The sequence below is a fragment of the Hypanus sabinus genome, chromosome 10 (assembly GCF_030144855.1).
Source record: "Hypanus sabinus isolate sHypSab1 chromosome 10, sHypSab1.hap1, whole genome shotgun sequence".
NCBI lineage: Eukaryota > Metazoa > Chordata > Chondrichthyes > Myliobatiformes > Dasyatidae > Hypanus > Hypanus sabinus.
This window is the reverse complement of record NC_082715.1, coordinates 67,705,954-67,731,710: the sequence shown is the minus strand read 5'-3', so window position 1 is coordinate 67,731,710 and position 25,757 is coordinate 67,705,954. Positions and strand designations below refer to the sequence as shown.

The 25,757-nt window shown below is 42.1% G+C and overlaps 1 long non-coding RNA gene across 2 annotated transcripts in view; it reads right to left on the bottom strand.

The window, feature by feature from the left end:
• Window positions 1–25,757, bottom strand: part of LOC132400727 (uncharacterized) — a 159,524-nt gene that overhangs the window by 72,377 nt on the left and 61,390 nt on the right. The window contains exon 4 of one of the 2 annotated variants that reach the window (XR_009514345.1): window positions 18,487–19,062. The exons of the other annotated variant lie outside the window; for it this stretch is intronic. This is a non-coding gene — a long non-coding RNA (uncharacterized LOC132400727). Of the gene's footprint in view, window positions 1–18,486; window positions 19,063–25,757 lie in introns of those variants that run through there. 2 annotated transcript variants of the gene reach the window in all.

The following is a 25,757-nucleotide window of genomic DNA, read 5'->3' as shown; positions in this document are numbered from 1 at the left end:
GTTGGCAAAAATAAAATAAAATCTATATAAAGAGGTGACATAGGGTTGGAATATGTAGAATCCTTGTGGGTAGAGTTAGGAAACTGCAAAGATAAAAAGACCCTGATGAGAGTTATATACAGGCCTTTGAACAATAGGAAAGAAATGGGATATAAATTACAATGAGAGATAGAAAAGGAATGTAAAAAGGTATTGTTACTATAGTCATGGAAGACTTCAATATGCAGGTAGATTGGGAAAGTCAGACTCACTGGTCTATAATTTCCTGGGTCATCTCTATTCCCTTTCTTGAACAAGGGAACACCATTGGCCTTTTCTCCTTGGAGCAACAGAGCCTAAGAGGTGATCTGATAGAGGTGTATAAGATGATGAGGGGCATTGATTGTGTGGATAGCCAGAGGCTTTTTCCCAGGGCTGAAGTGACTAACATGAGGGGGCACAGTTTTTAGGTGCTTGTAAGTAGGTGGTGAGGCAATGTCAGGGATAAGTTTTTCCACACAGAGTGATGGGTGCATGGAAAGCACTGCCGGTGGCAGTAGTGGAAGTGGATACAATAGGGTCTTTTAAGAGCCTCTTAGATAGGTACATGGAGCTCATAAAAATAGAAGGCTATGCACTAGGAAAATTCTAGGCAGTCTCTAGAGTAGGTTACATGGTCGGCACAATGTTGTGGGCCGAAGGGCCTGTAATGTGCTGTAGATTTCTATGTTCTATGTTCTAAGGATGTGCAGCCTGGGGTCATTAGCACTTTGGCATTAAAGACTTCGGTTGAAAAGGGATTGATAGCCTGCACAGTGAAGATAATGAGTTAGCAAACAGGCTGAAAAGCAGGGCATTGAAAATAGGAATTCTTGGGTTACCCCCAGTGCCAAATGCTAGTTAGAGCAGGAATAGAATACAAGAACAGATGAATATATGGCTGAGAGATTAGTGGAGCTGGAAGGATTTCAAGTTCTTGGTTCAGTAGAGCATTTTCTGGGGGACAGGTGACCAATACAAGAGGGACGGGTTGCACCTTAACAAGAAGAGAACTAATAACTTGCTGGAGAGATTCATTGATGCAATTAGGGAGGATTCTCACTGGTCCTGCAGGAGAATGGTAATCTGTGCACCAGTTTAGAAAGTGGAGGGATTGAGAGGAAAGTAGATGTCATGACCAGTAAGAGTGTATGAAAGGATAGGAAGGAGCAAGGTAATTGACATGATGGGATAGATGGGTTTGTTTTAATACTAATGACATTTAGAGTGTGTGATGAATCATGGAACTCTGATGGTGTAGCCAGTACTTGGTAGAGAGGGGCAGGACTTGATGAAAATGTTAGAATTTCAGTGTTTCAAGAATGATCAAGAGGGAGGTACAGAGAGAGTGGGGAAGGGACTTACACTGTTAATCAGGGACAATAGCACAACTGTACCCAGGGTGTATAATGGAGGGTTCACCCACTAGGTCTCTATGGGTAGTACTGAAAAGAATATGGATGCCAGCAGTAGCCCACAGCGAGGAACAGACGTGTTCCATAAGGATTTATTTACCTTGAGCTCCCTAATCAAATCTGAATCATTACACAACACCCAATCCAGAATTGCCTTTCATCAACTTTCAGAGCATCTTTCTGAGATGCTCTTAAAAAGCCATCTCATAGGCATTCTATACATTCCCTCTCTTGGGATCCAGCACCAACCTGATTTTCCCAATCTACCTGTATATTGAAATGCTCCTAAGAAAAGTATAAAAACAACAAGGTTGTTGTCATTGGATACTTCAATTTTACCAGTTTCGATTGGAACCTCCTTAATTACATATAGATTGTCTAACTAGACGAAGGACCTTATTGGACCTGGTATTAAGAAATTAACCTGGCCAGGTAACTGACTTCACAGTGAAAGTACATTTAGAAAATAGTGATCACAACTCCCCAAGTTTTAAGATGAGTATGAATAAGGAAACTTGCAGAAGAGTGCCAAATCTGGGCAGACCAAATCTATGGAACTAGGGAGAGATAATTGGGAAAAGCTGTTTTTGGGCAAGTCCACATCTGGTCTGTGGAGACTGATTAAATATTGGACAAGTATGTTCCAGTTAGAAGGAAGAATAAGGATGGCAAGCTAGGATGAGAGATGTGGTAAATATAGTGAAGAAGATAAAGGAAACATGTTAGGCTTAAAAAGCTAAAATCAACCAGTGCCCTTAAGGATTATAAAGAAGCTAGAAAAGAGCTCAAGAAAGGAATTAGGATAGCCAAAAGGGCCGATGAGAAGTCCTTGGCAAGAAGGATTAAGGGGAACCTCAAAGCATTTCATGAAGGCTTCAGAGAAAAACTAGGCGGAGAGGAGAGCTGCTCAAGAACAAAAGAGTGAACATGTGCTTGGAGGTAAAGGGTGAGTGATGTTCTAAGTAACTACTTTGTACAGGTATTTACTAGATAGAAGGACATGAAGGTAGTGAGGTCCGTGTGGAGTGTACCAAAATCCTTTGGCATTTTGAGACAAAGAAAGAAGGAACGTGGGTCTCCTGAAGAATGTTAAGGTGATTATGTCCCCAGTGCCTGATAGAGTATAGCCCAGATTATGAAGAGAAGAAGATATTTTATTGTTGGGCCTTGACCAACATCTTTGTGGTCAGTCCAATGACAGGTGAAGTCCTAGAGGACTGGCAATAGGTGGTGTTCTTCAACTGTTCCAACAAGAGAATTAAGGATAGCATGATCGCTGAGTCTGAAGGCGGTGAAACCTTGAATTCCATTCCTGATAAGGAAAAGAAACTACAGAAAGTGCGTCAATACAATGGTACATACCTGGAGAATGGTTTTATTCCATTCCTGTCAGATCAGTGATGCCCTATGTGTCTTATTTGTAATAGTGTACTGTCTAAAGAAGCCATGAGACCAAGATTGCAGGAACACTTCTGTAAAAGACAGCCTGAAAAGGCTACTTATGGTTTTACTCAGTTCCAGAAGATGAAAGAAGCTTTTGAAAAGTGTTGCATACTCGAGCCATTTGCCAACAAAGCTAAAAATGACCTTGATAGTTATCTCATTGCTTCATATAATATTTCCAAAATGATAGCAAACTGGAAAATCTCACCCAATTGGTGAAAGATTAATAATGCCTGCTGTATCAGAAGTACTCACCACTGTTCTCAAAATGGATACCAGTATTTTAAAATCAATTCCTCTAAGTAATAACTCTGTAGCTCGCCATATTGATGAAGTGAGTGAAGACATTGAGTACCAATTATGCAGAGAGTTACAGAAAACAGAATTTGTGATACAACTGGATGAGTCAACTGTGAGACAATGAGGCATTGCTATTGGCATATGTATGGTTTATCAAAAATGACAAGTTTATGAAGAGATTCTCTTTTGTTAAATGTTAAAGACAAATACCAATGGAGAATCAATCTATGATGAGCTCAAAATGTATATTTTGGGACTGGGACTGGGACTTTGTTCATAATGCTTCTTGCATTGAAATAGACACATCTCAAACAATAGACAATAGACAGTAGGTGCAGGAGTAGGCCATTTGGCCCTTCTAGCCAGCACAACCATTCACTGTGATCGTGACTGATGATACACAATCAGTACCCCGTTCCTGCCCTCTCCCCATATCCCTTGACCCCGCTGTCTATAAGAGCTCTATCTAACTCTCTCTTGAATGCATCCAGAGACTTGGCCTCTACTGCCTTCTGGGGCAGAGCATTCCACATATCCACCACTCTCTGGGTGAAAAAGTTTTTCCGCATCTTTGTTCTAAATGGCCTACCCCTTATTCTTAAACTGTGGCCTCTAGTTCTGGACTCACCCATCAGCAGGAACATGCTTCCTGCCTCCAGTGTGTCCAATCCCTTAATAATCTTATATGTTTCAATCAGGTCCCCTCTCATCCTTCTAAATTCCACTGTATACAAGCCCAGTCGCTCCAATCTTTCAACATATGACAGTCCCGCCATTCCGGGAATTAACATTGTGAACCTACGCTGCACTCTCTCAATAGCAAGAATGTCCTTCCTCAAATTTGGAGACCAAAACTGCACACAATACTCCAGGTGTGGTCTCACCAGGGCCCTGTACAGCTGCAGAAGGAGCTCTTTACTCCTATACTCAATTCCTCTTGTTATAAAGGCCAGCATGCCATTAGCTTTCTTCACTGCCTGCTGTACCTGCATGCTTGCTTTCACTGACTGATGTACAAGAACACCTAGATCTTGTTGTACTTCCCCTTTTCCTAACCTGACTCCATTTAGATAGTAATCTGCCTTCCTGTTCTTGCCACCAATGTGGATAACCTCTCATTTATCCACATTAAACTGCATCTGCCATATATTTGCCCACTCACCCAGCCTGTCCAAGTCACCCTGCATTCTCATAACATCCTCCTGACATTTCACACTGCCACCCAGCTTTGTGTCATCAGCAAATTTGCTAATGTTACTTTTAATCCCTTCATCTAAATCATTAATGTATATTGTAAACAGCTGCGGTCCCAGCACCAAACCTTGCGGTACCCCACTGGTCACAGCCTGCCATTTCGAAAGGGACCCGTTAATCACTAACGGATTAACCAAGGCTAATCAAACCTTCAGTCTGAGTGCATTCCTTCCCTATCACCTACCTATCCTCCTCTCACACTGTCTACAAGTTTTCTTGATTTGTGAGCCAACTGCCCCTTCCTCTGTCTCTTCAGTTCACTTCCCACCACCCAGCAATTCTAGTTTAAATTCTCCCCAGTAGCATTAGCAAACTTCACTGTCGGGATATTGGTCCCTCTTGGATTCAAGTGCAACCCATTATTTTTCTACAGCTCACGCCTGCCCCAAAAGAGGTCTGAAAGATCCAGAAATTTGAATCCCTGCCCCCTGCAGCAATCCCTGAGCCACGCATTTATCCTCCACCTCACTCTATTCCTATACTCACTGTCGTTTGGCAAAGGCAGTAATCCCAAGATTACTACCTTCGAGGGGCTGCTTCTCAACTTCCTTCCTAACTCCCTGTAGTCTGTTTTTAAGACTTCCTCCCTTTTCCTACCTATGTTGTTGGTATCAATATGTAGCACGACCTCTGGCTATTCACTTTCCTACTTCAGGATATCATGGACACAATCAGAAACATCCCAGACCCTGGCACCTGGGCAGCAAACTACCAACTGTGTTTCTTTACTGCGTTCACACAATTGACTGTCTGACCCCCTAACTACAGAGTCTCCTATTACTGCTGCCTTCTTCCTTTCTCTACCCTTCTGAGCCACAGGGCCAGTCTCTGTGCTAGAGGCGCGGCCACTACTGCTTCCCCAGGTAGGTCATCCTCCCCAACAATACTCAAACAGGAGTACTTATTGTTAAATGGGACAGACACAGGGGTACTCTCTAGTACCTGACTCTTGCCCTTCCCTCTCCTGACTGTTACTCACTTATCCCGAGGGCCCGGTGTGACTACTTGCCCATAGATCCTCTCTATACCTCCTCACTTTCCCTGACCAGATGAAGGTCATTGAGCTGCATCTCCAGATCCCTATCCTGGTCTCCCTGACTTCCCACATCTGACAACCAGTACAAATCACCGGCCTTACAGGTATACTTCCCGTTTCTATTCTACACAGATAATTTCCCTGGCCTCGACCCGTTATTGCCGAAGCCTCATTGAACCAAAGCTCTTCTACTCTGTCTCCCTCTACTCAAGATACCCATTCTATAAATTTGTCTTCTTTTTAAACTCTTCACACTGGTCTAACTCGCTGATGTCCACATCCTTGCGTAGTCATCTCAAACACTTTCTGTATAAAGCAACCAGCATTAAATACAATACTCCAGGTGTGGCCTATTTTGCAGTTTTACAAAGCTGCAGCATAACCTATCATCTCTTGAAAATAATTCCTCAAATAATAATATTAAATAAGTTATTTTTAAGCCTGTATTTCATTCATTGTTGAAACAATCTAGATCTATTAGTGATTTATCCAGAATTATCGGAATTCAGAATATCTTGGGTTTTGCATTGAGTAATAACAGCATGAAAACAGGACCTTTGCCCAACTCATCGTGCCAAACAGGTGCCTACCCAAGCACCTCCATTTGCCCATATTTAGCCCACATTCCTCTAAACATTTCTGATCCATATATTTACCTCATTATCTTTTAACTGTAGTTATTCTACTTGATTCTCCTAATTTCTCTGGCAGGTCTTTCCATACTCACATACACCTCTTGAAAGACCTGTGAACTGGAGTATATTATCCTGCTTTCACCCTAAAACTGTGTTTAATTTTGTACTTTCCGATTCTGTGCACGTTACCTTTGGAAGAGAATCAGAAGTGTGCTGTAAGGCGCTTTGGCTCTCCAAGGGGTAAGCTGAGCCATAATCTAGAACATTATCAGAATACTTGAGTGAGTATATTTCAAAATAGATATGCACTGAATGGCGTAATGTTCATTGAGATCTGAAATCATTGGGGTCTGAATGTGAGGAAACTGAGGATCCAATTGCAAAAGGAAGTAATAAGGCTAAGGTCTTGAAGCTTATTGTGAAAAAAATATAAATGCATGAAATAACTTGTGCACATAGATTAATTGTATGCCCATAAAGTGAGGTTAGGCACAGGAGTGTCTGTGCATAAGATACATAAGGCACCTCTGACAGGAAATAATAATACATAGTGGTGATGGAGATGTGGAGTTTTTACTTAGTGGGTAGCCTTACTCCTTGGGGAAAGTAATTGTTTTTGAGCTTGGTGGTCCTGGTATTGATGCTATGTAGCCTCCTCTCAGATGGGAGTAGGGTAAACAGTCCATGTGCAGTGTGGTAGAAGCCTTCATGATGCTACTGGTGTTCTCCGTCACCTTTCTATATCTATTTATCCCTGACGATGGGTAGGCCTGTGCTAGTGGTGCAGTAGACAGTTTGATTTCCTGTTAGAGAGCCTTCCCATCTGTCACAGTGCAGTTTCCGTATCATGCAGTCATGAAGCTTGTTATGATGCTCTCTACTGTGCATCTGTAGAATAACATGAGTATAGATGTGCATTGTCCGGGTCTCTTCAGCCTCCTCAGAAAGTAAAGGCATTGCTAAGCTCTCCTCATTGTGTAGAATATGTTCTGGGACCATGAATGGTTGTAGGAGATGTAACCTCCCAAGAGTTTGCAACTGCTCACAGATCCATTGCTATGCAACCAATCTGAAGAGGGGTGTGAGTGGTGAAGTTCGCCTGACGACAGTTACCATCTCTTTTGTCTTGTTGACATTGAGTAAGAGGTTATTTGCCTGGCATCAGGCTTCAAGCTATGTAAGCCTTCTCATTGTTGTTGGTGATGTCATGTCATCAGCAAACTTGACAATGAGATTTCTTGGGTGTTTGGCCTTGCGATCATGTGTGAGCAGAATGTAGTTAGACTCAGCACTCAGCCCTGGGGGGGGGGGCACCCCTCTTGAGGAAGATGGTGAGGGAGGAGGGGTTGTGCATTCTGACTATCTGAGGTCTGTTAGGTAGGTAGTCCAACACCCCACCCAGTTGCACAGTGATGTACTTAGATGGAGAAGTAGGAATTTGTTCACTAAGGTCTGTGAGACAATAGTGTTGAATAGTGAACTGAAATCCAGAAGTAGCATTCTGACATAAGTGTCCTTGCTTTCTAGGTGTGTCAGGGCCAGGTACATGACAGGTACTATGGCATCTGTCGTGGGGCGGTTCTGCCAGTAAGCATATTGGTGTCTAATGTGGCAGGAATGGAATTTTTGATGTATGCTATTACCAGTTGTTCAAAGCACTTCATGATGATTGGTGTCAGTACTACTGAGTAGTGGTTAGTTAGTTCTGAGGGTATAAATTTCTTTGGTACAGGGATGATGATGGCTGATTTGAAGTGTGTGGGGACAACAGTCTGTATTCGTGAAGCTTTGGTAGACTGAAATCCTTGATGAGAAACTTTGAAACACTATCTAAGAATTTAAAATTAGTGCTAATTAGTGCTAAAAGCTGTTGCATCTCTGTACTCCACCATTCCATCTTGTCCAGACTGTCCTTACAGCTTCTTCATGTCCATGATACTGTCTTTGATGCTGCTGTATCTGAATCTGAATCACCCTGCCTGCCGCTTTCAAGGATGTTTGGACTTGTACACCAAGTCCCTTCTGACTTTCTTTATTTCCAAGGATCTTACTGCTCATGGTGTATGTTCTAGCCTCATTTATACTCACTCACATTTATCTCCATCTGCTATTTCTCAGCCAATTTCACCAACACAGCAGCATCACTTTGTAGCCTCACACTCTCCATGCCATCAACAGCTTCATCGATCTTCTTATCATCTGCAAACTTACTGATCACACCACTTACATCCATGTGCAATTCATTTACATACTGTATATTACAAACTGCAAGGACCCAGGCACTGATCTCTGTCGAACATGAACAAGATTAATCCCAGGCTCCCATTCACAGAAACAAAGCTCTGTTGTCACTGTTTTCTATTGCAAAGTCGGCTTTGGATCCATTTTATCACCTTGCCCTACGTGCCTGAATCTTCCAACCAACTTCCCATGTGGCAATTTGTAAAATCCTTAATGAAGGCATCCTTTTTGGCATTCCAAATCATATGGATTTATCGATCCACTAATTCTCATGGTGCTTAATTTCCATTTCTTTTTACCACAATTTACTTTTCTTACCCTATTGCTCAATATCATTGATTCAAATATTTCTGCCTGTTTTGTCCTCCCAAATTGTATTTTCACTCCCTTGGCATCTACGGTTCTCATGTATTTTCCAAATGTTATTATCTTGAATGTGTTATGCTGTGGCCAACATTGTCAACATGTTTATTTATCTTATCTGTTCTATTTAACTCCACATTACAGCAATAATTACTACATCAATGTAAAGAACTGTGATTCCCTATTCCTTTCCCTGCAGACTCTTCTTGAACCCATAATGCATGCTTCTATAGTCTGGCTGCAATAAATAGTAACCTTTAAGGACTGACATCCTTTTATCATTGTGCAGCAAAACGCTGGCATCAATGTTGAAATGAGTTTTGTCCTATTAACAATTGTACAGGCGCTTCTAAATTGCTTCAATTTTTTGTCACAAAGCACTCTAATACTATTTGATACCACAACTTATCAACCAATATCATAATATTTTGGAAGGGGATCCAAAGTGACAATTGTGTGATGTATTGCACTTTACCTCAAGAAAAAAATGTGACAAACAAATTCTGGTCAGAAATGCCGCACCAAGCACCCACAGAGAATCTGAATGTTATGCATTGCATCTTCCTCTTTGAATTGTCTAATGACTCTACTCTTCTGCGTTAGGTTTTCAGATGTTTCTCTCTTATACCTTGAATGAGCATTCCATTGTCTAATCCTTCACTAATTGTAAGCTAACGTCTTTGTTCAGAGAGACAAAGAGGACTCCAGTTCAGATGGGCTCCTTGGCCCATCCAGTCTGTGCCAGCACATCACATCTACCTAAACCCAGACCATTGACCTCTATATATCTCTCATCCATGTACCTCTCCAACCTTATCCTAAATGTTAGAATTGTACCCACATTCCACAACGTCTGCTGGCAGTTAGTTCCACATTCACATCACTCTCTGTCTGAAGAAGTTCCCCTTAAATGTTTCATCTTTCACCGTCAGCTATGACCTCTAGTTGTATTCTCACCCAGCCTCGGGGGGGTGGGGGGGGGGGAAGGGACAGCCTGCATGTATTGAGCCCAGCTCTACCCCTCAATATTCTCTGTACTCATTCAATCCTATTGATATCTTTCACATAGGTGACCAGAATTCCACGCAACTTTTCCAATTTGGCCTTGCCAATACTCTATACAATCTCAACATAACATACCAAGTCCTGTACTTAATGCACTGATTTATGAAGACCGATGTACCAAAATCTCTCTTTCTGATCCTACCCACTATGATGCAACTTTCAAGAAATTATGGATATGTATTCCCAGATTCCTTGATCCCAGATACTGCAAACTTTATGCCTATCTATTTAAAGATGAGAATTACATTTGATGACTATCGGTACTTCATATTATTCTCTTTTTAAATAAAGTTTACATCTCCACAACCTGGATCAACACATTGACATCGTGTGGAGGCATGCATGGTTCAAGGACTCCATCAGGTGATGCCACCTCAAGATGCCTGACAAAGTTTGATCCAACCCTGGCTCCCGAATGGACAGACTTGCGTCTGTCCTCCCAAGCCACTTCATGCCATACGAAACAACATTAATTTTACAGTGCTTCCACTATCTGCCACTTGGGCAATAATCTTTGTCTCAACAAAAACTTTGCATTCTTGGCATTTATTTAACCTCTGTATATTTTCTCAAAGTCACAGAAATATGTACTATCCCTTGCTTAATTTCACCTCCGTAATAGTATCAAACTCACCATTAAAGCCTTCTTCAACTCACACACAACATCCTATTATATGTTTATTAGATGATTATTTGAGTGACTCCATGACTTCCCCATCTAATCCATGTCAATTTATGAGCCTCTGAGAAAAAGAAAAATGAAAGAAACACAAAAATTGAGCTCATCTATAGAATTTATGCTATTCTAGCATGATTGCACTTTAAGAACACTGACTACATCTTTCCAAACTCATGAGCATGAAGAGCAGGAGGATGACTAGAGTGAGGGTAGGACCAATCAGGGATATAAGCGCAAACATGTGCCTGGAGTTGGAGGAAGGAGGGGAGGTTTTAATGAATATTTTGCTACAGTATTCACCATTGAGAGGGACCCTGACAAACGTCAGGACAACAAGCTGATATGCTGGAACACGTTGATGTTAAGAAAGAGGGTTTGCTGGAACTTTTGAACTCTCTGTGCCTGACTGGAATGTAGAGACATTTAAGGGACGGATAGAGCCATAGTGTCAAAGGAAACTGCAGCACAGAAACAGGCTCTTCAGCACATCTAGACTGTGCTGAATCCAAACTTCTGAAACATTGAAATCAAGCTCGCATGCACCACTTTGCTGGTAACTTGTTCCACACTCTCAAGACCCTCTGAGTTAAGAAGCTTTTCTGTATGTTCCCATTAAACTTTTCACCTTTCACCCTTAAACCATGACCGCTGTTTGTTCTCTGTGGAAAAAGCTTGCTTGCATATACCCTGTCTATCCACCTAATAATTTTGTATACCTCTGTTAAATCTCTTCTCAGTTTTCTACGATCCAAGAAACAAAGTCCTAACCTAGGTAATCTTTCCTTATAACTCAGGTCCTCGAGATCTGACAACACCCTTCTAAATTTTCTCTGCACTCTTTCAAACTTATTTACCTCTTTCTTGTATGTAGGTGACAAAAACTGCACACATTACTCCTAATTAGGTCTCACCAATGTCTTATACAACTTCAACATAACACACCATGTCCTCTACTCAGTACTTTGATTTGTGAAGGCCAATGTACCAAAAGCTTTCTTTACAACCTTATCAACCTATGACACCACTTTCAATGAATTATGGACCTGTGTTCCTGAAACCCTTTTTTCTACTGTGCTCCTCAGTGTCCTACTGTTCACTGTGTGTGGCCTACCCTGGTTGGTATTAATGAAGTGCAATATTTTGCATTTGTTTGCATTAAATTCCTTCTGCCATTTTTCAGCCCATTAGGTACACACATGGATGAAAGTAAAATGGAGGGCTCTTGTAGGAGGGAAGGGTAAGATTGATTATGCATTAAGTTAAAAGGTCAGCAAAGCACCGTGAGCCAAAGGTATTGTGCTGTACTGTTCTGTGCTCTACGGTCTATGTTGTATGAATAGGCAAGGTTTCAAATAGGAATGGCATTCCCAATTTGGGATTCTAGGAAGCAAAATGGCAGCATCTTTTTTTCTGTTTTCTCTCTGAGAGTTCGGATGAAGTTCCTTCTGCACTGGAATCACTTCTAGGGAAGGTAAGACTTGAACAAAAGGAACGGGTTACACTTGAATCTGAAGGGAACCAATATCCTTACAACACACACAAAATGCTGGAGGAACTCAGCATTCCATGCAGCATGTAGAGTAAAGAATAAGTAATCAACAATTTGGGCTGAGACTGGAATCCTGATATGGGCAAGTTTGTTGGAGCTGTTTGGGAGGATTTAAACTAATTTGGCAGGAGGAGGAGGGTGTGGGTGGAAATCAGAGAGAGGCTTAGATTATGAGAATAGACATAGAAGTGACAGATGGAATACAGTCAGGAAATGTATGTGATGCACTTTGGTAGAAGAAGTAAAAGTATAGACTATTTTCTAAATAGAGAATTCAAAAATCTGAGGTGCAAAGGGACTAGGGGATTCCTTGTGCAGGATTCTATAAACGTTCATCTGCAGGTTTAGTCGGTGGTGAGGAAGGCAAAATCAATGTTAGAACTCATTTTGAGAGGACTAGAACATAAAAGCAAGGCTGTATTGTTGAGGCTTTATAAGACACTAGTAAAGCCTCATTTGGAGTATTGTGAGCAGTTACGGGCCCCTTATCTAAGAAAGGACGTGTTGACGTTGGAGAGGGTTCAAAGGAGGTTCATGAAAATTATTACAGGATGGAAAGGTTTATCATATGAAGAGCATTTGTTGGTTCTGAGCCTGTACTAACTGGAATTCAGAAGAATGAGGGGGTGTCTCTGAAACTATTGAATGTTGGAAGGCCTTGATCAAGTGGATGTGGCGAGGATGTTTCCTCCAGTGGGGGGGGGGGGGGGGGGTCCAAAACCAGAGGACACAGCCTCAGAATACATGGACATCCATTCAGAATGGAGATGAAGAGGAATTTCTGTAGCCAGAGAGTGGTGAATCTGTGGAATCCATTGCTACAGTGGCTGTGGAGGCCAAGTCATTGGGTACATTTAACGCAGGGGTTGATAGTTCTTAATCAGTCAGGGCATGAAGGAATATGGGGAGAAGGCAGTAGATTTGGGCTGAGAGGGAAATGGATCAGCGTTGATGAAGTGGCAGAGCAGACTCGATGGACCAAATGGCCTAACTCTACTCTTGTATCTTATGGTGATAGGTGGAAAAAGGTAGCTATGTTCACACAGATAAGGCGGCATTTTTCTAGGATTTCCAGGATAGAGTATAGGCAAATAAAACATGAGTCACCCTGGTTATAATCTGAAAATATGTAATGTAATGTGAGTCTTTGAGTCTGATAATGATTAGAATGGTGCAAACTGGATCACTGATTTTCACATATACTGAAGCTCCAGTGTGTGCAAAAAAATGGAAATTTCCAACGATTCATTTATTGATTACTTACCAGCTACTGACGCACATTTTACGTCAAGCAGGTAACCTATTGTGTAAAAATGGACCTTTATAGATATTTTGAAAGCAATTCATTGTGCAAAGTGAAGTTTTCCAAGAATAAAACATTGGTTGCTTGACTTTAACCTATTGAGTCAATAATATCTATTGAATTAATGGAAACAAAGATTTACAGAAACTCTTATTAATCAAATCACCCCTGATTAAGCAAATGAATAAACACTGATAAAATGAAAAGTTACTTTTATTGAAGTTGCACTGTCTAATGCCAACATTAATCTTTATTAACCATCTTTATTTTGAAGCTTGTTTAAATGAATCTCTGTCCATTTGTCATCAACATATCTCCTGCAGCACAAGGGATCACAACACACTCAGCCACTATTAGAATATGATTAGGAATTGTTTCCAAAACCAGAATTCAGGATATCTGATCATCTGTTTGTCCTCTTACCTGCATACAGACAGAGGCTAAAGTGCAAGGCTCCAGAGGTAAGGACTACAAAGAGGTGAACATGGGTGTAAGAGCAGTTGCTAAGGGATTGCTTTGTGTGGGTAGACTGAGCCATGTTCAATGATATCAGAGGATCAGACCAAATACACCACAGTTGTCATGGACTTCATAAATAGTGTTATGGATGAGTGTGTTTCCACAAAACCATTCAGAGTGTTCCCCAACCACAGGCCCTAGAAAACCCAAGAGGTATACAATCTGTTAAAGGCCAGATAAGTGGCATTCGGATCTGGTGACCAAGTGAAATAGCAGAGGTCCAGGTGCAACCCCCAGAAAGTCATGTCACATACAAATTGACAGATCTGGACCAAATTTGAATCACAGAGGGATGCTCGACACCTGAGGTAGGGCTCAAATGTTATCACTTCTTCAAAGTAAAACCAAGCAACAAAGGTGCCAACAAAGTTTTGCTCCCAGATGAGCTTAAAGCCTTTTATGCTCGCTTTGACCAGCAAAACATGGAATCAACTTCATAAACTCGCACAACCCCTATCAACCCTATGATTTCAGTCCCTGAGGCTAACATGAGAGCATCCAACAGCGGGGTGAACCCATTGAAAGGATCTGGCCCAGATGAGGAACCTGGCCGAGTACTGAAAATCTGCACTATTCAGCTCACTGGAGTGTTCACTGATAACTTCAACCTCTCACTTCAGAAGTCTGTGGTGTACACCTGTTTCACCAAGGTTTAAATTATACTGGTGTATGAGAAGAATGTGGCTAACTGACTCAATGACTAAAAATTATTTCGCTGGACTTAGTAGCCAAGCAACATAAGAAGGCCAGGACCTGGACTTGGTGGTCAGAGGCTATTTGAGACAAATTCCATTGGAAGTATTTAATAGGTGGCAGAAGCTTATCGCCACTCCACCCCTGGCTATAACAACCTTAATGAACCAAGGATATAGCAGATTGAAGAAAACATTTCCCCATATTCAAGATAGATAAGGATACAGAACATCATTCATTTTAAATGATAAGAATTCACAGGGATCTCAGAGTGATCTTTTTCATCCGGAGAGCAATGAGTACATTCCCTGAGAGACTGGTGGAAGGAAAGTAACGGTCAGCATTTAAGAACTGTCCAGATGAGCACTTAATCATGAAGGTATAGAAGGCTACTGACTAAGTACTGAAAATTCATTTAAGTATGGATGGATACCTACTGGTTGGCATGGATGTGATAGGCCGAATAGCCTACTTTTTTTAAGTCATAAGACATTGAGGCAGAATTAGGCATTCGTCCCATCAAGTGTGCGTCACAATTTGTTAATGGTGGATCCATTTCCCTCCCAAAACCATTGGCCTGCCTTCACTCTGCAACATTTCATGCTCTGACTTATTAAAAACCTATCAACCTCCATTTTAAATACCATTAATGGTCTTTCCTGTAATACCATGGGCTCAATTTCCTAAGCTGCCTCACATGTGGCATCTTGTCAAAGTCCTTTTGAAAATCCAAGTAAATAACATCCACTAATTTTTCTTTGTCTATCCTCTTTGTTATTTCCTCAAAGAATTCAAACAGGTTTTTCAGGTGAGACTTTCTCTTAAGAAAACCATGATGACTTTGGCCCTTTTTATCAGTATAGGCAAATAAGACACGAGTCCTACCTCCTCCAGGTACCCAAAACTTCTTCCTTAACAATCGACTCCAACACAGAGGTCAGGCTAACTGGCCTATAATTTCATTTCCTCTGCCTCTCTCCTTTCTTGAAGAGTCAAAAGATAATTGCAATTTTCCAGTCCTTTGGAACCATACCAGAATCTAGTGATTCTGGAAAATTGATTAATAATGCCTCCAGAATTCCTTCAGTTACCTCTTTCAGAACCTTGGATGTAATGCATCTGGTCCACATGACTTATCTATCTTCAGACCTTTCAACTTCCCATGCACCTTCTCCCTAGTAACAGCAACTGCACTTACTTCTGCCACATGACACAGTGAAGACTGATGTGAAATACTTACTCATTCACTTGCCATTTCCTTGTCTCCCAATACAACATCTGCAGCATCATTTTCCAGTAGTCTGGTATCTACTCTCACTTCTCTTTTACACATTATATATCTGAAAAACATTTGGAATCCTCCCTGATATTATTGGCTGGCCTGCATTCATATTTCATCTTTTCCCTACTTATGGCTTTTTACTTGCCTACAGCTGACTTTTAAAAGTTTCCCAATCCTCTAAATTCCTATTATTTTTGCTTTATTATTTTTGCTTTTATCTTGGCTTTAACTTCCCTTGTCAATCATGGTTATATCCTGTCTTTAGAATACTTCTTGTTTGGGATGTATCTCTGTGCCTCTGAATTTCTCCCAGAAACTGCAGCTATTGCTGCTCTGTCATCACCCCTGCTAGTGTCTCATTCCAACCAACTTTGACCAGCTCCTCTCTTATGCCTCTGTCATTCCCCTTATTTCACTGTAATGCTGATATATTTGATGAGCTTCTCCCTCCAAAACTGGTTGAATTTATCATATTATGATCACTCTGTCCTAACAATTCCTTTACCTTAAACTCCCTAATCAAATGCAATTCATTACACAACACAATCCAGAATAACTGATCCCCTAATGGGCTCAACCACAAGCTGCTCTAAAAATCCATCTTGTAAGCATTGTACAAATTCTCTCTCTTGGGATCGAGCACCAACCTGATTTCCCCAATCTACCAGGATATTGAAATCCCCCATGACTATCATAACATTGCCCTTATTACATGTCTTTTCTATCTTCTTGCTACTGTTTGGAGGTCTGTATATACCTCCCATTGGGGCGTTTTAACCTTGCAATTTCTAAACTCTATCCACAAAGTTACTACATCTGATCCCATAGCACCAATTTCTAACAATTTGATTTCATTTTGTACCAAAAGAGCCATCTCTCTGCCTAATTGCCTATCCTTTGGATACAATGTGTAACCCTGGATATTAACCTCCTATCTATAATCATCCTTCAGAGGGATATTGGTCCCCTCGGTTTCAGGTGTAACACTTTTCTTTTGCACAAGTCATACATTCCCTAGAAGAGATCCCAATGATCCAGATATCTGAAAGCCTGCCTGCTGCACAAGTTCCTCAGTCACTCATTCATCTACCAGATAATCCCTTTCTCACCCTCCCTGGTGCATGGCACAGGCAGCAGTCCAGAGATTACTACCCTGGAGGTCCTTCTATTCAGCTTTCTACCTACAGGTAGTTCCCTATATTCTCTCTTCAAGACCTTCTCCCTTTTCCTACCTACATCATTGGTGCCAATATGGACCAGGACTTCTGGCGGCCCACCCTGCCCCTCTAGAATGGTATGGATCCAATCCGAGATGTCCCTAACATTGGCATCTCGGGGGCAACATACAACCCTGGTATCTCTACTGTGTCTACAGAATCTCAAGTCTACTCCTCTAACTATAAAATCCCTTGTCACTACAGCTGTCCTCTTCTCTCCACCTCTCTTTTGAGCCATGGTACCAAACTCAGTGCTAGAGACCCGGTCACTGTGGCTTCCCCCGGTAGGCTGTTCCCCCCAACAGTATCGGAAGCAGTATACTTATTATTGAGGTGATCAGCCCCAGGGGTCCTCTGCACTGGCTGTGTATTTCTTTTCCCTTTCCAGACAGTCACCCAGGTATCTACCTCTTACAACTTAGGGGTGACTACCTCCCTGTACCTCCTCAGTTTCCCTTATGAGCAACAGGTTATCGAGCTGTAGCTCCAGTTCGTTTACACATTCTCTGATGAGTTGAAGCTCAGTGCACCTCTGCAGATGTGGTTAACCTGGGGGGGTGGAGGTCACCTAGAATTCCCACGTCTTACAAAAAGAACATAAAACAGACCCTGGAGCCATCCTCACTGCTCTACCTAAGTATTAACAGATGAAGAATGAAGAAGAAATTTACCAGATATGTACCTCACACAAGCCAGTTCTTGCTGAAGCCTGATGAGCCAAAGCCTCTCCACTCTAAAACTCGTCCACTCACACAATGGCTGCTCTTCTTGTGCCTCCCTTATTTTTATTTGCCTTTTCTAATAAATCACTATTTGATTGGGCAGTCAGAAAATGCTGGCAGTGGTTTACTCAGACTCAGTGCCAGATTCCTGTTTTCCTGTTAATTCATCTCCTCCCCAAACAGTAGCCGAAATGGTATACTTGTTTATTTATTATCGAGGAGAATGACCATGGGGTAATCTGTACTCTCTGCCTATTCTCCTTCCCTCAGCTGGATGTCACCCAGCTACCTGCCCCCTGCAACTTAGATGTGACTACCTCCCTGTAGCTCTTACCTATCACATCCTCATTCTCCTCTATGAGCTGATAGGGGACAATGAGGCGGTGATCCAGCTGTAGCCCTAATTCCCTAACACTTTAAGGAGATGCTCCCAGAAAGGTTGGCTTTGTAAAACTGATTCAGGAATCTAGTACTGTGGAAATGAGGGATGATGTCTCAGAGAAGACATGGGTCGAACTTAGAAATTTCACTCTGCTGGGCATACACTAGGTCTTCTTGTATTTAGTGGCAGGTAGTTTAGCAAATATGTAGACCAATTAAAAAGCTATGGGTTTTCAACTTTGCTAATATTTACTGGGACACAAATGTGAAAGGTGTAGAGAGAATTGTTTTTAAAGCACATCCAGGAGAGTACTTTCAGCCAGCATTTGATAATTGTACCAAATAAATAGCAGACCTAGATCTAATGTTCAAGTTCAAGTTTATTTATCATTCAACCATACATGAATACCCATGAACACAGCCAAAAGAAACAGGTTACTTTGGGGCCAAGGTGCAAAACAGTACCAACAGTCATTCACAGCTCAAGGCACAGATAGCTCACAGAGGACAGCAGCGAAAAAACAGCCACACAAAATACCAAAAAACTACAGCCCAAGTCCCTGAGTACTATGAGTGTTGAGCAATCTGCAGCTGAACACTATACATCTTGTCTTCTGCCAGATGAACACTGGAGGGGAGTACCGACTCCAGCATGGACTCCACAACACACGGCCACTGGTGGATTGCACCGACTCCTACACCCCTCTCCCGGGCAGCTGCAAACTGCCTAAATCACGGTTTGAGGCTAGTCCTCACTATGACCGCACTCATGCTGCTCTCCCGCCATCCACCAATAAAACAGTGAATCAGATTTGCAGCCTTCCACGTTATGACTGTCCAACAGGGTCTTCCCATCACAAGAAAAGCAACTCAATCACCCGCTGTTAGATTGCACGCCGCCTTCACACACCGACGCCTCTCTGGCACAGGCAGCAGCACGATCTGCACTATTAAAGGGACAGAGCATAAATTGGCTTGTTACGTAGATGACATTGTGATCTATCTAGGGCAACCAATGTACTCTTTACCTATATTGATGCAATCCTTTGAACAATGTGGTCAATTATCAAGGTACAAGATCAACATAGATAAAACCCGATTACTTTCATATAACTATAGCAGACCAAGAGAAATTGAAAGTAGTTATCCCTGGGCATGGCAGACAGAGTCTTTCAAATGTTTGGGTATTATTATCCCAAAAAACATGGCAAAATTATCAGAATGCAATTATCAGCCGTTATATAAAAAATTAAGGAAGATATGGCAAGATGGAACCTGATTCCTTTTTTCAGTTTCAGTTCAAGGATTGAGTCTATTAAAATGAATATACTGCCCAGACTGCTATATCTCTTTCAGACCCTTCCAATAGAGATTAATCAAAATCAATTCAACGAATGGAACAAGATGTTATCAAGATATATTTGGCAAGGTAAAAGGCCTAGAGTTCGTCTCAAATCTTTGCAATTAGCAAAGGAAAAGGGGGGGATGGGGCCTACCTTCTCTTAGAGATTATTATTTTGCAGCACAATTGAGAGCTGTGATATGTTGTTGCAACCCATAATCTGACGCTCAATGGAAAAACATTGAGGAGCGGGTACTTCCCATCCCCATGCAAGCAATTTTGGCTGATAACTACCTGCAAAGGTACATAAATACTATTGATAACCCATGGGTGAAATTGACTTTTAAAATATGGAAAAATTCTATAAAAGAATATAACCTAGAGGGAGATATTGCAATTCTTAAATGGTGTGCATATGACTTGGGTTTTACACCAAATAAACTTGATGCTAGATTTAAGGACTGGAAAGCTAAAGGAATAACAGTTCTTTGCAACATAATAAAAGAAGGAATACTGTTCAGTTTTGAAATGCTTAAACAGAAACACTTACTAGAAAAACAAGATTTTTATCAGTATTTACAGATGTGGCAATATGTTAATAGGATGCTTAAAAATGTAACCAAGGCAAGTACATACTTGATAGAGCTATTTAGAAAATCATATAATTCAGATAACGGTAGTAGAATCATTTCAAGCATGTATAAGGGTTTGTCAAATCTTAAAACACTTTCGACTTCATACATTAAAACGAAATGGGAGAAGGAAGGAGGGATAATTATATCTGAGGAAGAATGGACAATAATATGGAGGTATCAATGTAAGTGTACCAGTTCACAGAAATGGAGGGAGTTCGGATCGAAAAACTTGATAAGATATTTTATTACACCCTCTCAGAAATCCCATTATCATAGTAACCTCCCTGTTTGCTGGAGAAATTGTGGAAATCAAAATGCAAATCATTATCATATTTTTTTGGGACTGCCCTGTTATCAAAGACTATTGGAGGGGGATACACAATGCCCTACAAGACATCTTTAAATGTGAAATACCCTTAGAGATTAAGACCATATATTTTGGGTATATGCCTCAAGAATGGCTGAAAAGAGATAAATATTTAATGAATATACTGTTGGTGGTTGGTAAAAAAAGTCTCTTGCTAGGAAATGGCTATCACAGGAGAGCCCTGTGATACATGGATGGAAATTACAATGGACATTTACAAAATGGAGAAGATAACAGCATCTGTTAATCATAAGTCATAACAATCATAAGCCAGTTGAGCATGAACAGCTTAAACAGGGCAAGGAATCTGCAGAAGTTTTTGATTCGAAACAAGAAGGCAGCGGGAGAGCACCAAAGGATTTCCAGTAGGAAGACATTTTGAGTTCTCGGGGGAAGAGAGAGGCCGGACTACGCAGGTACATGACATCAGCCAGTTGAGCACGAACAATTTAAAAAGAAGGCAGCCATATCCAGCGGACAGCAGAGTGATAGGACTTTGGCTCCACAGGCTTTGGCAGTAACGGGACGAGGTGAGGCAGTTGTTGATTGCAAAAGGAGGTAGTATGTGTGTGAGGCCAGTTTTCTGTGGTCGGTGTCAGATGTGGGAGGTCCTGGAGTCTCCCAGCGTCCCGGACGGCCACATTTGCACCTGATGCATCGAGGTGCAACTCCTAAGGGACCGTGTTAGGGAACTGGAGCTGCAGTTCAATGACCTTCATCTGGTCAGGGAGAGCGAGGAGGTGATAGAGAGGAGTTACAGGCAGGTGGTCACTCCGGGGCCATGGGGGACAGAGAAATGGGTCATAGTCAAGAGAGGGAAGGGGGAAGAGTCAGGTACTAGAGAGCACCCCCCGTGGCTGTACCCCTTGACAATAACTACTCCTGTTTGACAGCCTACCTGGGGGAAGTGATAGTGGCCGTGCCTCTGGCACAAAGTCTGGCCCTGTGGCTCAGAAGGGTAAGGAAAGGAAGAGGAAGGCAGTAGTGATAGGGGACTCTATAGTCAGGGGTTCTGACAGGTGATTCTGTGGACGCAGGAAAGAAACTCGGATGGTAGTTTGTCTCCCAGGTGCCAGGGTCTGGGATGTTTCTGATCGCGTCCAAGATATCCTGCAGTGGGAGGGAGAACAGCCAGAGGTCGTGGTACATATTGGTACCAATGACATAAGTAGGGAAAGGGAAGTGGTCCTGAAAGAAGACTACAGGGAGTTAGGAAGGAAGTTAAAAAGCAGGACCACAAAGGTAGTAATGTCGGGATTACTGCCTGTGCCACGCGACAGTGAGAGTAGGAATAGAATGAGATGGAGGATAAATGCGTGGCTGAGGGAATGGAGCAGGGGGCAGGGATTCAGATTTCTGGATCATTGGGACCTCTTTTGGGGCGGGTGTGACCTGTCCAAAAAGGACAGGTTGCACTTGGATCCCAGGGGGACCAATATTCTGGCGGGCAGCTGTTGAGGAGGGTTTAAACTAGTTTGGCAGGGGGGTGGGAATCAGAATGTGAGTGCAGGGATTAAGGTAGAAGGACAAGGGCATGATGCTAAGTGTTCAGAATTGATGAGGAAGGACAGGTAGGGGACAGAACATAAATGTAGCCAGTTAAAGGGGTTGAAATGTGTCTATTTCAATGCTGGGAGTATTAGGAACAAGGAGAATGAACTTAGAGCATGGATTAGGACATGGAACTATGATGTTGCGGCCGTTACTGAAACTTGGTTGGAGGAAGGGCAGGATTGGATGATGCAGATCCTGGGGTTCAGGTGTTTTAAAAGGAATAGGATGGGTGGTAGAAAAGTGGGGGAGTTGCATTGCTGGTCAGGGATAGTATCACGGCTATAGAAAGGGAGGACGCTGCAGAAGGAATGTACATGGAGGCAGTCTGGGTAGAAGTCAGAAATAGGAAGGTATCAATCACTGTGCTGGGAGTAGTCTATAGGCCCCCAAATAGCCCTCGAGACACCGAGGAGCAGATAAGCAGGCAGATTTTAGAATGGTGCAGGAAATACAGGGTAGTAGTTATGGGTGATTTCAACTTCCCTCATATTGACTGGCACCTCCTAAGTGCAAGGGGGATAGATGGGGCTGAATTTGTCAGGTGTGTTCAAGCAGGATTCCTGACACAGTATGTGGACCGGCCGACGAGAGGAGAGGCTATACTGGATCTAGCTCTGGGTAATGAACCTGGTCAGGTGATAGACCTCTTGGTGGGGGAGCATTTTGGTGAGAGTGACCACAACTCCCTTAGCTTCAGCATAGCTATGGAAAGGGATAAAATCAGACAAAATGGTAAAGTGCTTAACTGGGGAAGGGCTAACTTTGAAGCGATAAGGCAAGAACTAGCAAGAGCAAATTGGAAACAGATGTTCAAAGGGGAAAGCACAGAAGTAATGTGGGAGAAGTTTAGGGATCACTTGAGCTCGGTTCAGGATAGGTTTGTCCCACTGTGGCAAGGGAAAAATGGTAGGAAAAGGGAACCGTAGCTGACAAAATATGTGAGGCAAATCGACAAGAGGGAAAAGGAAGCATATGTTAGATATAAGAAGCAGGAAGTAGGAGTGGCTTATGAGAAGGCCCTGGCATGTAGGATCAAGGAGAACCCCAAGGAGTTCTATGCGTATGTGAAGAATAGGATGACGAGAACGAAGGTGGGACCGCTAAAGGATAAAGAGGGCAACGTGCCTGGAGGCAGAGGAGGTTGGGGAGGTCCTAAATGAATATTTTGCTTCAGTATTCACAAGTGAATAGGATCTTGATCAGGATGAGGTCAAAGTAGAGTGGGCCTGTGTGCTAAACAATGTGGAGATTAGGGAAGAAGAAGTGCTGGATCTTCTTAAAAACATTAAGATTGATAAATCACCAAGGCCAGATATGATACACCCCAGGCTGTTGTGGGAATTGAGAGGAGAGATCGCAGGAGCATTAGCTAGGACCTTTGTATCCTCTTTGGCTGCAGGGGAAGTGCTGGAGGACTGGAGAATGGCAAATACAGTTCCCTTGTTGAAAAAAGGTAATAGGGAGAAACCCGGGAACTATAGACTGGTGAGTCTTACGTCAGTGGTATGCAAACTACTGGAAAGGATTCTTAAGGATAGGATCTACGAGCATTTGGAGAAGTACAGTCGACTCATGGATAGTCAACATGGTTTTGTGAAGGGAAGATTGTGCCTCATGAGCCTGACTGAGTTTTTTGAAGAGGTACAAAAGAAATTGATGAGGGTAGGGCAGTGGATGTGGTCTACATGAACTTTAGCAAAGCACTTGACAAGGTCCCTCATGAGAGACTCATTCAAAAAGTCATGAGGCATGGGATAAGTGGAACCTTGGATGTTTGGATAAAAAATTGGCTTAAAGGAAGAAAGCAGAGGGTTGTTGTGGAAGGAAAGTATTCTGCCTGGCGGTCGGTGACTAGTGGAGTGCCGCAGGGATCTATCCTGGGACCCCTGCTATTTGTGATTTTTATAAATGACCTGGATGTAGAGGTGGAAGGATGGGTGAGTAAGTTTGCAGATGACACGAAGATTGGAGGAGCTGTGGATGGAGCTATAGGTGGTCGAAGGTTACAAGAGAATACAGACAGGCTGCAGAGTTGGGCAGAAAAATGGCAGATGGAGTTCAATCCGGACAAGGGTGAGATGATGCATTTTGGAAGGACAAACCAGAAGACTGAAGATGGATTAATGGTCAGTTACTTAAGAGTGTGGATGAACAAAGGGACCTTGAGGTTCAAGTCCATACATCCCTCAAGGTCGCTGCACAGGTTGATAGGGTAGTTAAGAAGGCATATGGGATGCTAGGCTTCATTAACAGGGGGATTGAGTTCAAGAGTAGAGAGGTCATGTTGCAACTCTACATATCTCTGGTGAGACCGCACTTAGAGTATTGTGTTCAATTCTCATTATAGGAAGGATGTGGAAGCTATGGAAAGGGTGCAGAGGAGATTTACCAGGATGTTGCCTGGTTTGGAGAACAAGTCGTATGAAGCAAGGTTAGCAGAGCTGGGACTTTTCTCCTTGGAGTGTAGAAGAATGAGAGGGGACTTGATAGAGGTCTACAAGATTATGAGAGGCATAGATAGGGTCGATAGTCAGTACCTGTTTCCCAGGGTACCAATAGCAAACACCAGAGGGCACATGTACAAAATTACAGGAGGGAAGTTTAGGGGAGAAATCAGGTGTAACTTTTTTTTACACAGAGGGTTGAGAGTGCCTGGAACGACATTCCAGGGATGGTGGTGGAGGCTAAAACATTAGGGATATTTAAGAGCCTCTTGGACAGGCACATGAATGAAAGAAAAATGGAGGTTTATGGTGTAGTGTGGGTTTAGTACGTTTTTTTAGGGATTATATGGGTCAGCACAACATGCAGGGCTGAAGGTCCTGTACTGTGCTGTAGTGTTCTGTGGTTCTATGGTTCTATAAGCTGGAACAATTTGATTCAAACTGGGAAAAATAGTTTAACTACATAATGCCTCATAGGCCTGATTTTATTCTCACAAATCGATGAATCTGTTGTAATAAAAAAGATCACTTCCCACTTGTATGTAGTTTTTTCCTTTTGCTTGTTTTTTCTTTTCCACTCTTTTCTATAAGTGTATACCTCAGATAAATACTGTGTGGAGATTTGTGACATATATGATTATATGATATACATGTACAATGTCTAAATACATCTTATGGAAATGTTTGTTTGATGATGAACTTCAATAAAAAAATAAATTACAGTAAGGAGAGAAAGCTAAGCTGGGCAACCGTGGATGTCAAGAAAATTGAGAATTGAATAAAGAGACTAAAAGCAGCATGTGGTAGCAAGAGAACTGAAAGCAGGGGAGGTGTGTACAGATCATTGAAAGTGTGTGGTACTTATTAAGAAATAAATTAAAAGGGCATAGAGGGGACATGAAATATGGAGTATGAATCATGGAGTTGTACCATCATGTGAAGCTGACCTTTCTGCTCATTTACGTCTACATATGATCACAGAGACATGACTGAAATTGGAGTGAGACTGGAAAATCAACAATCCAGGGTGCAGATTTTTAAAGCATGACATGGAGGCATTGAAGAGGAGTTGACATCTTAAAAATTGAATAATGAATACACTGCCGTGGAAATGAGTAATGTTGCTTCATTAGGCTTTTTCAAATGAGGCCATATTAGAAATAAAAAGAGTGTATTCATTCTGCGGAGGGGTATTGGAGGACTTCTTGCAATCAATACTTTCTAGACCTTGCCTACTAACGTGTTTGTCTAAATGAATCTGAAACAAAGCATTGCATTTGTTTCTACCACCTGGCAGCGG